The 13,891-nt window shown below is 45.3% G+C and overlaps 1 protein-coding gene across 1 annotated transcript in view; it reads left to right on the forward strand.

Annotated features, from left to right (window-relative positions):
* The window catches only part of ift140 (intraflagellar transport 140 homolog (Chlamydomonas)), a 118,292-nt gene that overhangs the window by 22,118 nt on the left and 82,283 nt on the right, over positions 1–13,891 (forward strand). The gene's annotated exons all lie outside the window — the stretch shown is intronic.

Consider the following 13,891-nt stretch of genomic DNA (forward strand, 5'->3'; position numbering starts at 1 on the left):
CATTACATTTAGCGCTGAAAGCTAAACATTCAGGTTAAAAAAAATTCAGTAACAAGAAATTCAGGTTCTAAATACAGTTAGTGGAAAATCTGAGCAAGTAAAGTGTGTAAAAATTAATCTGGAAGAAATTCAGTTTAAAAAAATCAAGTTGTGTGTGTGTGTGTGTGTGTGTGTGTATAAAAAGTTTACACATCTCTTTTAAAAATAAAATGATCAGTCATGTCAGATGTTTTTCCACCTTTATTGTAATGTAGCAACCAGTAACATTTTAGTGAAAAACAAACAAACTTTTTAGGAAAAGGTAAAACAAAAAACTCACATTAGCCTGGTTGCATAACTATGCACACCCTTTAACTAATACTTTTGTTTATAAAACACCACTCTGTCTCTATTATAAGCTCTAGATCTATCAGACAGCGAGAGGATCTCCTGTACACACTCTTCAAGTCCATTCAGAGGATTTATATGTTAGGGGTGGTGGAGGTGTGGTGAGATAAGGATCCAAAAGCAGAACACGGGCAGTAATCCAATAAATAAGGTGATTTAATCCAGAGGAAAAAAGGGCGTGGCAAAAAGGTAAACAAACAGGACAAAAAACAAATGGCAAAATAGTCCGGGTAAAAAGAGACAAAAAACTTAACAAAAACAAACGCTAGTGCAAAAAAACATGAACCAGAAAAATAGCTAGAGCAAAAAACCATGAGACGCAATAGGGGGACAGAAATGGCTAGAGTAGCAAACAAGACGTTCTGGCAAAGTCAGAGTCTGAGAACGGCCTTTAAATATGCAGCAGTGAAAACAAGGAAGTGAGTTCAGGTGAGCACTCGCTGAACAGGGAAGCAGGCAGGATGGAATTCCCGTCCCGGATCCAGATCGGTGCTGACGTGGGAGAACAGAATCTCCGGGTGGATGTCCGGGGTGGAGCATAACATTATAGGATTAAGAGCTGGGCTCCGACTGAGCTGTTACAAAATGGGCAACATCTTCTGAATCTGTTTTGTTGTTGATGTGGATTTGTGTTTTGGGTCGGTATCGTGCTGGAAGGTGAAATTTATTTTCATCTTCAGCTGCCTGCTGGTTTCCAGGCAGAATGGTGTTTGGAGATTTCAATGATTCCCTCTATCTTGCAGCTCTGTAGCATGATGCTGCCATCACCATGCTTCACTGTGGGGTTGGTGTTCTCTGGGTGATAAGTGGTCTTGTTTTTTGTGTCAAACATATCTTTTAGAACGATGCCCAATAAGTTCTACATTGGTCTCATTTGACTAATACAGTTTGCCACTTGGTTTGGGGTGAATCAGGTGGGCCTCCATCTATTTGCCCTCCCCCAGAGCCCAGATATGTGATTGTGGCAGCGGGGGCGTAGCCAAGCAGCAGTTTGTGAATGGAGGGTGGGGTCAGGGAAGGCAAGTGGCTAAGTCATTACACCTGCTGTCAATTAATGTGTGTGTGTGTGTGTGTGTGTGTGTGTGTGTGTGTGTGTGTGTGTGTGTGTGTGTGTTGCAGGGACGGAGCATAAAAGGAGGGGGAGAGCAGAGAAGAGGGACTTTCTCTCGACCAGAATGTGTGTGTGTGCTCGCACGCGTGCGTCTGTGTGTGAGAGAGTAAGCTGAAAAGCTATATATATACAAAATAAAGTTTGTAAGAACTTCAGTTCCTGCCTGCCATGCTTCTGTACTCCACCTCCATCAGGGATTCACGACAGTGGTGCCAAAACCCGGGACCGAGTACGGAAGGGAACCACCCCATGAAGTCCTCCCCAATTATGGAGCTCATCCATGCCCTTGCTGCTACCCAGCAGAACCAGCATCAAGCGCTGACCGCCCTCCGGAAGGACCAGGAACAACGCTTTGAAGCCTTGATGCTGGCCCAGTGGGAAGATCGCCAGGCGTTCCGGCATCTGCTAGTGTCGGCAGGGGCGTCCACCATTACCAACATGGACTCCCCTCACGTCACCCTCATGAACATGGGCTCGCATGACAAGCCCGAAGCCTTCATCGCTCTCTTCGAGCAAGTGGCCCAAGCATGGGAGTGGCCAATTGAGCAGCGCGTGGCTCGCCTCCTTCCACTCCTGACAGGTGAGGCGCAGCTCGTGGCACAGCAACTCCCTGCCAACAGCCGGCTCAACTACACCGACCTCAAGAGGGCCATTTTGCAGTGGGTCGGCCGCTCCCCAGAACAACATCACCAGCGGTTCCGGAAGCCGACACTGGAGGAGGTCGGCTGATCGTTCGCATTTGGCCAACAACTCCGGGACGCCTGCCGCCGGTGGCTGAGAGCAGAAGACTGCGACTCCGACCTGATCATCGACCTGGTGGCACTGGAACAGTTCATCTCTCGGCTTCCAGAAGGAACGGTAGAATGAGACCAGTGTCACCACCCGGCATCGCTCCAGTGAGACATCGAGTTGGCGGAGGACCATCTGACAGCAGTTCCGACAACAGGTGGATGAGGCGAAGGCGCCTCACCTCATTTTTCTCTCTCTCTCTCCCTATCGCCCCATTCTCCCACCGGCCGACTCCTCCCCAGCCGGCCCATCGCACCCATGGTGTCCTCCCGTCTCCCTCTTCCGTGTCTGTCCTTCCCCCCCTCAGGTGAGTGACGCCCATAACACCGGTGCAGAGGGAAAACCTGGGCTGGTATGCTGGCGTGGCGGGGAGCTGGAGCATCTCCAGAATCAGGGCTCCGCAAGGGAGGTGGAGGCTGTGATCCAGATCCCCAATGCACCAGAGACTGCCCCCGATCAGGCTGGAATGTATCGCATACCGGTAAGTGTTCAAGGGGATACATATCACGATTTGGTGGATTCTGGTTGTAATCAGACCTCAATTCACCAACGACTGGTGCAAGGTGAGGCATTGGGGAGAGCACAAATGGTGAAAGTGTTGTGTGTGCACGGGGATGTTCACAATTATCCCTTAGTGTCTGTCCGTATTCTATTCCGGGGCCAAATGCGTAGAGTAAAGGTGGCGGTTAATCCTCGTCACTCACCTACTCGTTGATTTTGGGTACTGATTGGCCAGGGTTTAAAAAGCTGAATATTTAACACGTTGTGAGTCCTGCACTAGTAGGTCGCGGGAAGCTCCCGGTGTGATGTTGACTGGAGAAGCTGTCACAGAGCCATCTACATCAGCACCGTGTCAGAGTGAGGAGCAGCCCACTCCTCCTCCCTCTCTCGAGGATTCCCATGGGGATTTCCCATTAGAGCAGTCGTGAGACGAGACTCTGCGGCATGCATTTGACCAAGTGAGAGTAATCGATGGCCAAACTCTTCAGCCAAGCGCAACACCCGCCTTCCCTTATTTTGCTATTATTAAAGATAGATTGTAACGAGTGACACAGGATACTCAAACTGGTGAACGAATAACCCAATTATTAATCCCAAAGAGCCGTAGGGAACTCGTATTCCATGTGGCTCACTTTAATCCCATGGCTGGACACTTAGGGCAAGATAAAACACTAGCCCGAATAATGGTCCGGTTCTATTGGCCAGGGATTCACGGGGGTATCTGTCGGTGGTGTGCGGCATACCGTGAATGCCAATTAATAAATCCTGCGGCCACTCCAAAAGCGCCTTTGCGCCCTCTCCCTCTAATCGAGACCCTGTTTGAGCGAATTGGGATGGATCTCGTCGGGCCATTAGATCGGTCGGCACGAGGATATCGCTTTATTTTAGTTCTGGTGGACTATGCAATGTGATAACAGGAAGCAGTGCCTCTCCGCAATATCTCAGCACGCAGTATTGCGGAAGCGCTCTTCCTCTTTATCTCCCGGGTTTCGGCACCACTGTCGTGACTCCCTGATGGGGTTGGAGTACAGAAGCACGGCAGGTGGGAACTGAAGTTCTTACAAACTTTATTTTGTGTGTGTATGTATGTGGAAAAAAAAAAATATATATATAACTTTTCTTTTTTCAGCTTACTCTCTCACACACACACATGCATTCTGGTCGGGGGAGAGTCCCTCTTCTCTGCTCTCCCCCTCCTTTTATGCTCCGTCCTTGCAACAAACACACACACACCCATACACATTAATTGACAGCAGGTGTAATGACTTAGCCACTTACCTTCCCTGACCCCGCCCTCCATTCACAAACTGCCGCTTGGCCACGACCCCGCTGCCACAGTGATGGATATGAGAGATTGATGTCCCATCTGTGAGTATTCAGTACTTCACAGATGTCAGCACCACACTGTCACTTGCACACCCCCCAAAAATAAAATCAATTCCATAAATTAAAGGTCATAGGCAACGGTTTTAATTTTATGCACATTTGAAACTTTATATGTTAAAAAATCCTCTGTAATTTTCTTCTGGTCCCAAGAAGTATTGTTAATAAGTAATAATTAAAATAAGTTAGCGCGGATCATGGTGAATTTCTGTTTGGCTATTTTCATGACCACTCGGCGCGTGACGTCATTTAAGCCAAAAAAAACGCTTGAGTTGAGTCCACTTCTGTTTACTTGCATTGCCGTTCGGCTTGAGTGCAGACATGCGTTCAGGAATTTCCAAAGAAAAACCATGCCTTATTGTTGTGCAGTAAACTGTAACAACGGGACCGGTTCAGGAAGCAGTTTTTACCTTTTTCCGAGAGAGGAGAAGAGGCAGAGAGAGTGGATTGGCTTTTTCCGAAAGAGGAGAAGAGGCGGAGCGAGAGGATTGTGTGCATGAAGCCAGAGGGTTGTTTTTTTCCGGAAGAGGAGATGAGGCGGAGCAAGAGGATTGGCTTTTTCTGAAAAAGGAGAAGAGGTGGAGCGAGAGGATTGGCTTTTTCCGGAAGAGGAGACGAGGCGGAGAGAGTGAATTGTGCACGTGAAACAAAATCAAGCAGTCAAAGAAGAAATGGAGCAGCAACGCTCAAGCAAAAAGGAGAAGATTGGAGGTAAACATTTTTACTTTTGCTTGCAATTGACAAGTCAAGAATCCTGAGGGATCCTGTACAATCATTGTGGAAATGAGACAAAGGGATATGTCTGTGAAGATTCTCAGTCATCCAGGTCATAGTAAACTGTGGGTGGTAAAAGACAGCAACTGGACTTGCTTGAAGATTCTTGAAGATGTTGGTCCCGGTTATTCGAGAATCGGAGGTTGAATCTTATTTTAGTGCATTTGAACGCATTGCTGCTGCTCTGCATTGGCTGAAAGATGTGTGGGCAATACTTTTGCAATGCAAGCTGGTTGGTAAGGCTCAGGAGGCTTGTTCTTCTCTCTCTATTGAAGAAAGTCTTGTCTATGAGCGAGTAAAAAGTGCTATTTTGCGAGCATATGAGCTAGTACCAGAGGCATATAAACAACGTTTCTGAAGTCTTAGGAAAAGCCCAAGCCAGACTTATCTTGACTTAGCTAGAGAGAAAGGAATCCTCTTCGACAGGTGGTGTGCAGCATGTAAGGCTGAAGACCTGGCCTCATTGCATGAGCTGATGTTGCTAGAGGAGTTTAAAAACTGTGTGCTGGAGTGTACTGTGGTTTACTTAAATGAACAGAAAGTAACTACACTGCAGCAGGCCACCACTTTGGCGGATGAGTTTGCTCTCATGCACAAAAATGTTTTTAATAAATCTGATTCTTCTTCCCACCGTGGTTTTACCCATAAATCTGGCGACACACAGGCCAGTGTGTCTTTGTCAGCTACTAAGGCAGAGAAACAATGTTTTTTCTGTCACAAGCCTGGTCACATAGTTGCATATGGCATTAAAACGAAGACAGCAGGCATCAGCTTCAAGGCAGCCAAAGGGTGTGGGGGTAATTAAAAAAGTGTCTCCCACTGATCAGTACACCGCTCAGAAAGTGCCTGATGAGTGTTTTAAACCTTTCATGTTTACTGGATTTGTGTCTCTCACAGGAAAGTCTGAGGACCAGCACCCAGTCACAGTGTTGCGAGACACCGGTGGCTCACAGTCTTTCATCCTCTCCAGTGTCCTGCCCTTGAGTGCTATATCTGCCTGTGGCATGAGTACCGTAGTGAGAGGTATTGGGATGGATTTTGTGCCTGCACCCCTCCACTGCATTCATATGAAATCTAGCTTGGTTACTGGTTTCTTTCCAGTAGGGGTCACTTGTTTTCCTATTGACGGCATTGATTTTATTATGGGAAATGACATCGCTGGGGATAAAGTCTCTCCTGCTCCTGTGGTTACTGATGTTCCCATTTCTGGGGGAGGACAGGATGACCTGGCTCTACGTCATCCAGATGTTTTTACAGTTAGTGTTCTGACGAGAGCTCAAGCTAATAAGCAGGTCCCAGATGTTGATTTGTCTGATTCCCTGTTTGCTTTTGTCTTGACAGAGGAAAAGCTGCTACTGGTTGGTGAGTTGATGCTCACAGCATTAAAGCCAAGTGGTTTGATAGGTTCTATCACTGCTCCTGGGGTATCATTGCCACTGACCCGTGAGGTGCTCATCAGTATCCAGAAAAATGATCCATCCTTAGCCAAGTGTTTCACAGCAGTCATTAAGGACACTAGCGAGTGCAAGGAAAAGCAGTCATTTTTTATGGATAATGGCGTGTTGATGCACAAGTGGGTTTTACGACCAGGTGAAGCAGGAGATGTTTTAGGTGGGGATTGGGGCACAGTATACCAGATAGCCATTCCTGTTGGTTATCGGCAGCATGTACTTGAACTAGCACATGAGCATGGGTGGTCTGGTCATCTAGGTGTGACTAAAACACATGATTGGATCCTGAGACATTTCTTTTGGCCAGGAATGAAAGCTGATATAGTGCCCTTTTGTAAGACTTGCCGTATCTGCCAAATTGTGGGTAAGCCTAATCAAGTGGTGCCTTTAGCCCCTCTGCACCCCATTCCTGCTGTTGGTGAACCCTCTGAGCATGTTATTGTCAATTGTGTTGGGGCACTGCCCAGAACAAAGTCTGGTAACCAGCTTTCATTAACTGTAATGTGTGTCTCCACTCGTTTTCCAGAAGCAATTCCCTTGCAAAAAATCACAGCATCAGCTGTCACAAATGCATTGACAAAGTTCTTCACCACCTTTGGTTTACCAAAAAAAGTGCAGACGGACCAAGGTACCAATTTCCTTTCAAAGAATTTTAAACAGACCTTGCAATCTTTGGGTGTTTCTCACTCAGTGTCCAGTGCACATCACCCAGACTCACAGGGCATACTTGAACGTTGGCATCAAACACTGAAGTTGATGCTGAGGAAGTACTGCCTTCATACAGGGAAAAACTGGGATGAGGGGGTCCCCTTTGTTCTCTTTGCTATACGGGATGCAAAACAGGAGTCCCTTGGGTTCAGCCCAGCTGAACTGGTATTTGGTCACAATGTGCGCGGCCCGCTTAAGGTATTGAAAGAACAGTTCATGTCTAGTTCTTCCTCAAAATGTAGTGTGCAGGAGTTTGTGTCACAGTGTAAAGAACGTTTGCATTATGCATTTTCCTTGGCAAAAGAAGCCCTCTCCTCCTTTCAGGAGAGTATGAAGAAGCGCTTTGACAAGAAAGCAGTTGAGCGACAGTTTCAGCCAGGTGATCAAGTTTTAGTCCTATTGCCAATGCCTGGCTCTGCTCTTTCTGCCTGTTTCTTAGGTCCATATGTGGTAAAAAGTAAAGTCTCTGACACAGATTATGTCATCTACACCCCTGAGCGAAGGAAAAAAACACGATTGTGCCATGTTAACATGCTCAAACCCTATAATTCCAGGGAAGCTTCTCAGGGAGAGCAGGAAAAAACTCTGGCGACTGCTGCCCCTGGTAAGACATCTGCCTCCTTGGTTTGTGTAGGATCTTTGTCTGGTGATGGTTTGAGAGGGTTAACTGACAGTCAGCCGTGTGGCAGGTTTTCAAATTCTGAGTTTCTGTCTAACATAGAAACCCATTTGTCCTATCTTCCTAAGTGTCAGAGGGATGATGTTACGCTCCTTCACTCCTACCCCACTTTGTTCAATGATGTGCCATCACGTACAAGTGTGTTACACCATGACATTGATGTCGGTACTGCTGTCCCCATTAAGCAACATACCTACCGCTGTCCTATAGAAAAGAGGGAAATAATGAAGGAAGAGGTTAAGTATCTGTTGGAAAATGGTTTAGCCAAACCCAGTTTCAGTCCTTGGAGTTCCCCATGTTTACTGGTTCCTAAGTCTGATGGCACCCATCGTTTCTGCACAGATTTCCGTAAGGTTAACACAGTTATGGTACCAGATTCCTTCCCATTGCCTCGCATGGAGGACTGCATTGACAGCATTGGCCCAGCAGTGCTCATTACTAAACTTGATCTGCTCAAAGGATACTGGCAGGTTCCTTTATCACCCACAGCCTCTGACATTTCCACGTTTGTTACGCCTGACCATTTCTTGCAATACACGGTTATGGCGTTTGGCATGAGAAGCCAGTGCCTGATGCACCTGGTGTTGGGGAATATTCCCCACTGTAATATCTACCTTGACAACGATGTTGTAGTGTATTCAAATAGCTGGACAGACCATATCACCAGTCTGACTTTGGTGTTCCAGCAGCTTGCTGAGGCCTCGTTAACCCTTAATCTTGCCAAGTGTGAGTTCGCTAAGGCCACTGTCACTTACCTGGGAAAACAGACGTGAACCAGACATGAACTCCGTCGTTTTCTCGGCATGATTGGCTACTACAGATGTTTCTGTAAAAACTTCTCTGTTGTTGTTGCTTCTCTCATCAAACTGTGTAGTCTTGCTGTTCCTTTTGATTGGAATGATGATTGTCAATATGCCTTTGATGGTGCCAAGTCTTTCCTCTGTAGCACTCCAGTCCTGGCTGCACCTAACTTCTATCTTCCTTTCAAACTAGAAGTTGATGCTAGTGCCTCTGGAGCCAGTGCTGTATTAATACAGGATGGGGATGGTGGTATATGCCATCCTGTATGCTACTTCTCAGTCAAGTTCAAACATCATCAGCTGAACTACTACACTATTGAAAAAGAAACCTTAGCCATGCTACTCGCCCTTCAACATTTCGAAGTGTATGTTGGCTCCAGTTCTTCTCCAGGAATTGTATATACTGATCATAACCCCCTTGTCTTCTTGGCCCAGATATACAACCATAACCAGCGATTGATGCGTTGGGCTCTGCTGGCACAAGGTTACATCATTGAGATCAGGTATAAAAAAGGGACAAACAATGTTGTGGCTGACACACTGTCCCATGGGTAAGAGGGTCCAATTGAAAAAAAAATGGAATGGTGTACACATTGTCATTATGTAATGTCATTTGTATGCCATGTGTATTTTAGCAAATGACCCGTTCGCTCTTAGGTGAGGGGGTGTTATGGCTGTGGTGTTGGGGGTGTGTTTTTTTTTTTTTATGTCTCCAGGTACCACCCTCCACCGTTGCTGTGAGTGGTTAGCTGTGCCAGCTCTTAATTGTTCACCAGAAGCGGCTGTTTTAAAAGACCTGGGGAAACCTACGGATGGGGCCATTGGCCAGACAACAGTGTGGATGCTGTGTGTGTGTGTGTGTGTGTGTGTGTGTCTGCGCGCAATTTAACCCTGTATTACAGAAATCACTCTGTGTGTGTGTTTTTTGGTGTTGTCGGGTTACAGCAGTTATGCTGTGTGGATAACTGAAATCTGATTTCAGTTAACAGCGATTTACGTTGTGTGTGTGTGTGTTCATAGTGGTGTCACAGTAGGCCTAGGTGCGCAACCTTGACTTCACAGGGAGTGGTTTTGGGTTTTGCTTTCCATTTTGTTGTGACCCTTTTATTTATTTATTTTTTTGTTTTATAAATAAACTCACTCACTCACGTATTTCCGTTTCCTTTCTATTTTGTTTTTCTTCTTCTCTCGGTTGATGTACTTTGTTACCTTCCCCATTCCCTGGACTTAATCCTCGGGGACGTAACACTGCGTGTCTTTGGACTGTGGGGGAAACCGGAGCACCCAGAGGAAACCCACGCAGACACGGGGAGAACATGCAAACTCCACACAGAAAGGCCCCCATCGGCCGCAGAGCTTGAACCCAGAACCTTCTTGCTGTGAAGTGACAGTGCTAACCACTACGCCACCATGCTGCCAACTATCCTATGACTCAACCCAGAAGTGAAAATAAAGGATTTTGCTGTGTGCACTGACTGTCATTCGCAACCATGTATAAAACCACGTTCTAGGCGCCGGTCACTAGATGGCACTGTTGTGCAATTTGACCTCAATTCTGTTCCTGGCATCCTGGAATTGGAAAATGAAGAGGGGTGCTATGAAGTGTTTTTCATTTCAAATCTAATTTTGCCCCTTGTATATTTGATGAGGTAAAAAAACAGCAAATTTAATAATGTTGAATTGTGCCTAAATCAGCCCTAGATGTCACCAGAATGCACCATTTGAAGTCTCTAATTTCAAAATTTTCCAGGGGATCATGCCCCTGGACCCCCCTAGCAGCCTTCGGGGCCTTCAGGGCCAGGCCAGCCCTTATGGCCTGGACGCCACATTAATAGCACCACTCTGATATTTTTTTCTGGGGAAAGCCCTGACCTCCCTGATAAATGTCCTTGTTGCCATTTCATCCATTTTGGAGGGAAGTCCTGTTCTTGGTGGTGTCACTGCTATGACCCTTTGAGAAGACTGCAGAGATTTGCTTTTAATCTATATTTTAAATGCTCAAGCTATTTCACCATTTTATTTATTTTGTTTAAAATGTCATTTGCTATCAGTTCTTTTTTGTTGATATAAATGGATATCATTTATAAAACAGTGAAAATGTTGACTCTTCAGTTCCGCTCTTTCCAGATTCTAATCATGAATGAATGAATGAATGAAGCAAAAGCTCGAGGATGAAAGCAGTGTCTCACTAATGATGGCTTTTTATATACAAAACGTTTTTGTTTTATCAGTTACAGAACCATAACACATGAGCTTTTCTTCTTTTCTCTCATCTTTGGTCGTGCACCTTTACTGTGTACAGCAGACAGGGAGAGAGTATCGCCGGTAACATCATGCCTGTGATCGGGTCACGGCATAATTACAGAATAACACAATGGAATGGAATGGAATTGGACAGACAGCACGTCAAGGGTTCTGTTATTTCTGTTCAACAGTTTTGTGGCATAAAACGAATTGCAAAGTGAAGCTGATACATTGTGTTAAATATCCGTTTTTAATATTGATGAGTTTTCCTGTTAAAAAGGATTTCTCCCCCGAGTCTCTTATGGCCCTTTTCCACTACCCTTTTTCAGCTCGCTTCAGCTCACTTCAGCCCGACACGGCTCGCGTTTCGACTACCAAAAAACAGCACGACTCAGCTCGCTTCAGCCCTGCTTAGCCCCTAAAACTCATACCGTTTTGGAGTGGGGCTGAAGCGAGGCAAAGCGAGCCGAGTGAGGCTGGGGGCGTGAGCAGACACTCCCCTGTGCACTGATTGGTGAGGAGGAGTGTCCTCACATGCCCACACACGCCCCGCGAGCACGCTGGGATCTGTAAACACCGCAAACCCGGAAGGAGAAGAATTACGAATTACGAGAATTTCTGAAGCCTTATGCGCCTCGCCTCATCTATACGCTCTTGCCAGTATCTGTTGGCGTTGTCGGTGACAACAAGCCACAGCACCAAGACCAGCAACACTACCGACTTCATGTTTATTGTTTACTATTCGGGTCGTGAGACTACCGCTTAAAAGCTCACTGATGTCACTGTTTGTGCTGCTTAACGACATCACCTGACGTCCACCCACTTTCGCTAACTCCACCCAATGTGTCCACCCACTTCCAGCCAGCACGGTTCAGCGCGGTTGTAGTCGAAATGCAACTCCAACAGCCCCGCTCAGCTCTACTCAGCCAGACTCAGCCGCGTTTGTAGTGGAAAAGCGGCATTATAGCTGTGTAACAATGTCTGGTTATAACACTAAATGGAAACGAATATCACAGATCATGTTTTTCCTCATTGTGTGTGTGTGTGTGTGTGTGTAAAACGAAAGGGAAAAAGAACAGGGTTTAACACGGGTGATGACAGATATAGAGTGAGCAGCTATTGATGGCTATTTTCAGTGCGCACACACACACACACAGAGAACCATTGTGCTGGTTCCTGCACAAGTGACACATAGCCGGTTGTATCACTGGCTATCCAAATCCTTCCAGGTCATGACCTCTAACAGAACTAAGATAAATCTGATCTTATTTCAGTTCAAATAGGCAGGCGCACACACACACACACACACACACACACACACACACACACACACACACACACACAGTCTTCAGTCTGAGACAGAAGACCATTGGAATAAAGTTTATTATCATTATTATTATTCTAACTTTTTTTATAACATGTCTTCATTATGTAGTATTTAGTCCCGAAGTCCTGGTCAGAGTAAAGGCGACGGGACGTACAGGGTGGTGGTGTATACATGTGATATTATCTTGATTAAAATTCTATTATATACTCAGATCAACTCTATAGAGTTAAATACAGGTACCATAAGCCGACTGGTGATGAGACGTCTCCCCGTCTCTACATTACTGTCCTTCTGTAATGATCTGCACTGTTAGTGATCAACTACAGAGAACAGGGAAGGGTTAAAAACCACGTCACTGACTTTATACACTGTCTTTGGTACCAAATTATAAATAACTTTCTAAATCTGATTTAATGTCTATATTTACTGAACATGATAGATACATAGAAAGACACACAGGACAATATACTGTCAGGTCCATAAGTATTTGGAGTTTTGTGGGGTTTTTTTAAAGATATATTTTAGATTTGAAATAAAGCCATCAAGATGTACAGTGGTGCTTGAAAGTTTGTGAACCCTTTAGAATTTTCTATATTTCTGCATAAATATGACCTAAAACAGCATCAGATTTTCACACAAGTCCTAAAAGTAGATAAAGAGAACCCAGTTAAACAAATGAGAGAAAAAATATTATACTTGGTCATTTATTTATTGAGGAAAATGATCCAATATTACAGATCTGTGAGTGGCAAAAGTATGTGAACCTCTAGGATTAGCAGTTAATTTAAAGATAAAATTCGAGTCAGGTGTTTCCAATCAGTGGGATGACAATCAGGTGTGAGTGGGCACCCTGTTTTATTTAAAGAACAGGGATCTATCAAAGTCTGATCTTCACAACACATGTTTGTGGAAGTGTATCATGGCATGAACAAAGGAGATTTCTGAGGACCTCAGAAAAAGCGTTGTTGATGCTCATCAGGCTGGAAAAGGTTACAAAACTATCTCTAAAGAGTTTGGACTCCACCAATCCCCAGTCAGACAGATTGTGTACAAATGGAGGAAATTCAAGACCATTGTTACCCTCCCCAGGAGTGGTCGACCAACAAAGATCACTCCAAGAGAAAGGCGTGTAATCGTCGGCGAAGTCATAAAGGACCCCAGGGTAACTTCTAACCAACTGAAGGCCTCTCTCACATTGGCTAATGTTAATGTTCATGAGTCCACCATCAGGAGAACACTGAACAACAATGTTGTGCATGGCAGGGTTGCAAGGAAAAAGCCACTGCTCTCCAAAAAGAACATTGTTGCTCATCTGCAGTTTGCTAAGGATCACGTGGACAAGCCAGAAGGCTATTGGAAAAATGTTTTGTGGACGGATGAGACCAAAATAGAACTTTTTGGTTTAAATGAGAAGCGTTATGTTTGGAGAAAGGAAAACACTGCATTCTAGCATAAGAACCATATCCCATCTGTGAAACATGGTGGTGGTAGTATCATGGTTTGGGCCTGTTTTGCTGCATCTGGGCCAGGACGGCTTGCCATCATTGATGGAACAATGAATTCTGAATTATACCAGCGAATTCTAAAGGAAAATGTCAGGACATCTGTCGATGAACTGAATCTCAAGAGAAGGTGGGTCATGCAGCAAGACAACGACCCTAAGCACACAAGTCGTTCTACCAAAGAATGGTTAAAGAAGAATAAAGTTAATGTTTTGGAATGGCCAAGTCAAAGTCC

The sequence above is a fragment of the Neoarius graeffei genome, chromosome 5 (genome assembly GCF_027579695.1).
Source record: "Neoarius graeffei isolate fNeoGra1 chromosome 5, fNeoGra1.pri, whole genome shotgun sequence".
Classification (NCBI taxonomy): Eukaryota; Metazoa; Chordata; class Actinopteri; order Siluriformes; family Ariidae; genus Neoarius; species Neoarius graeffei.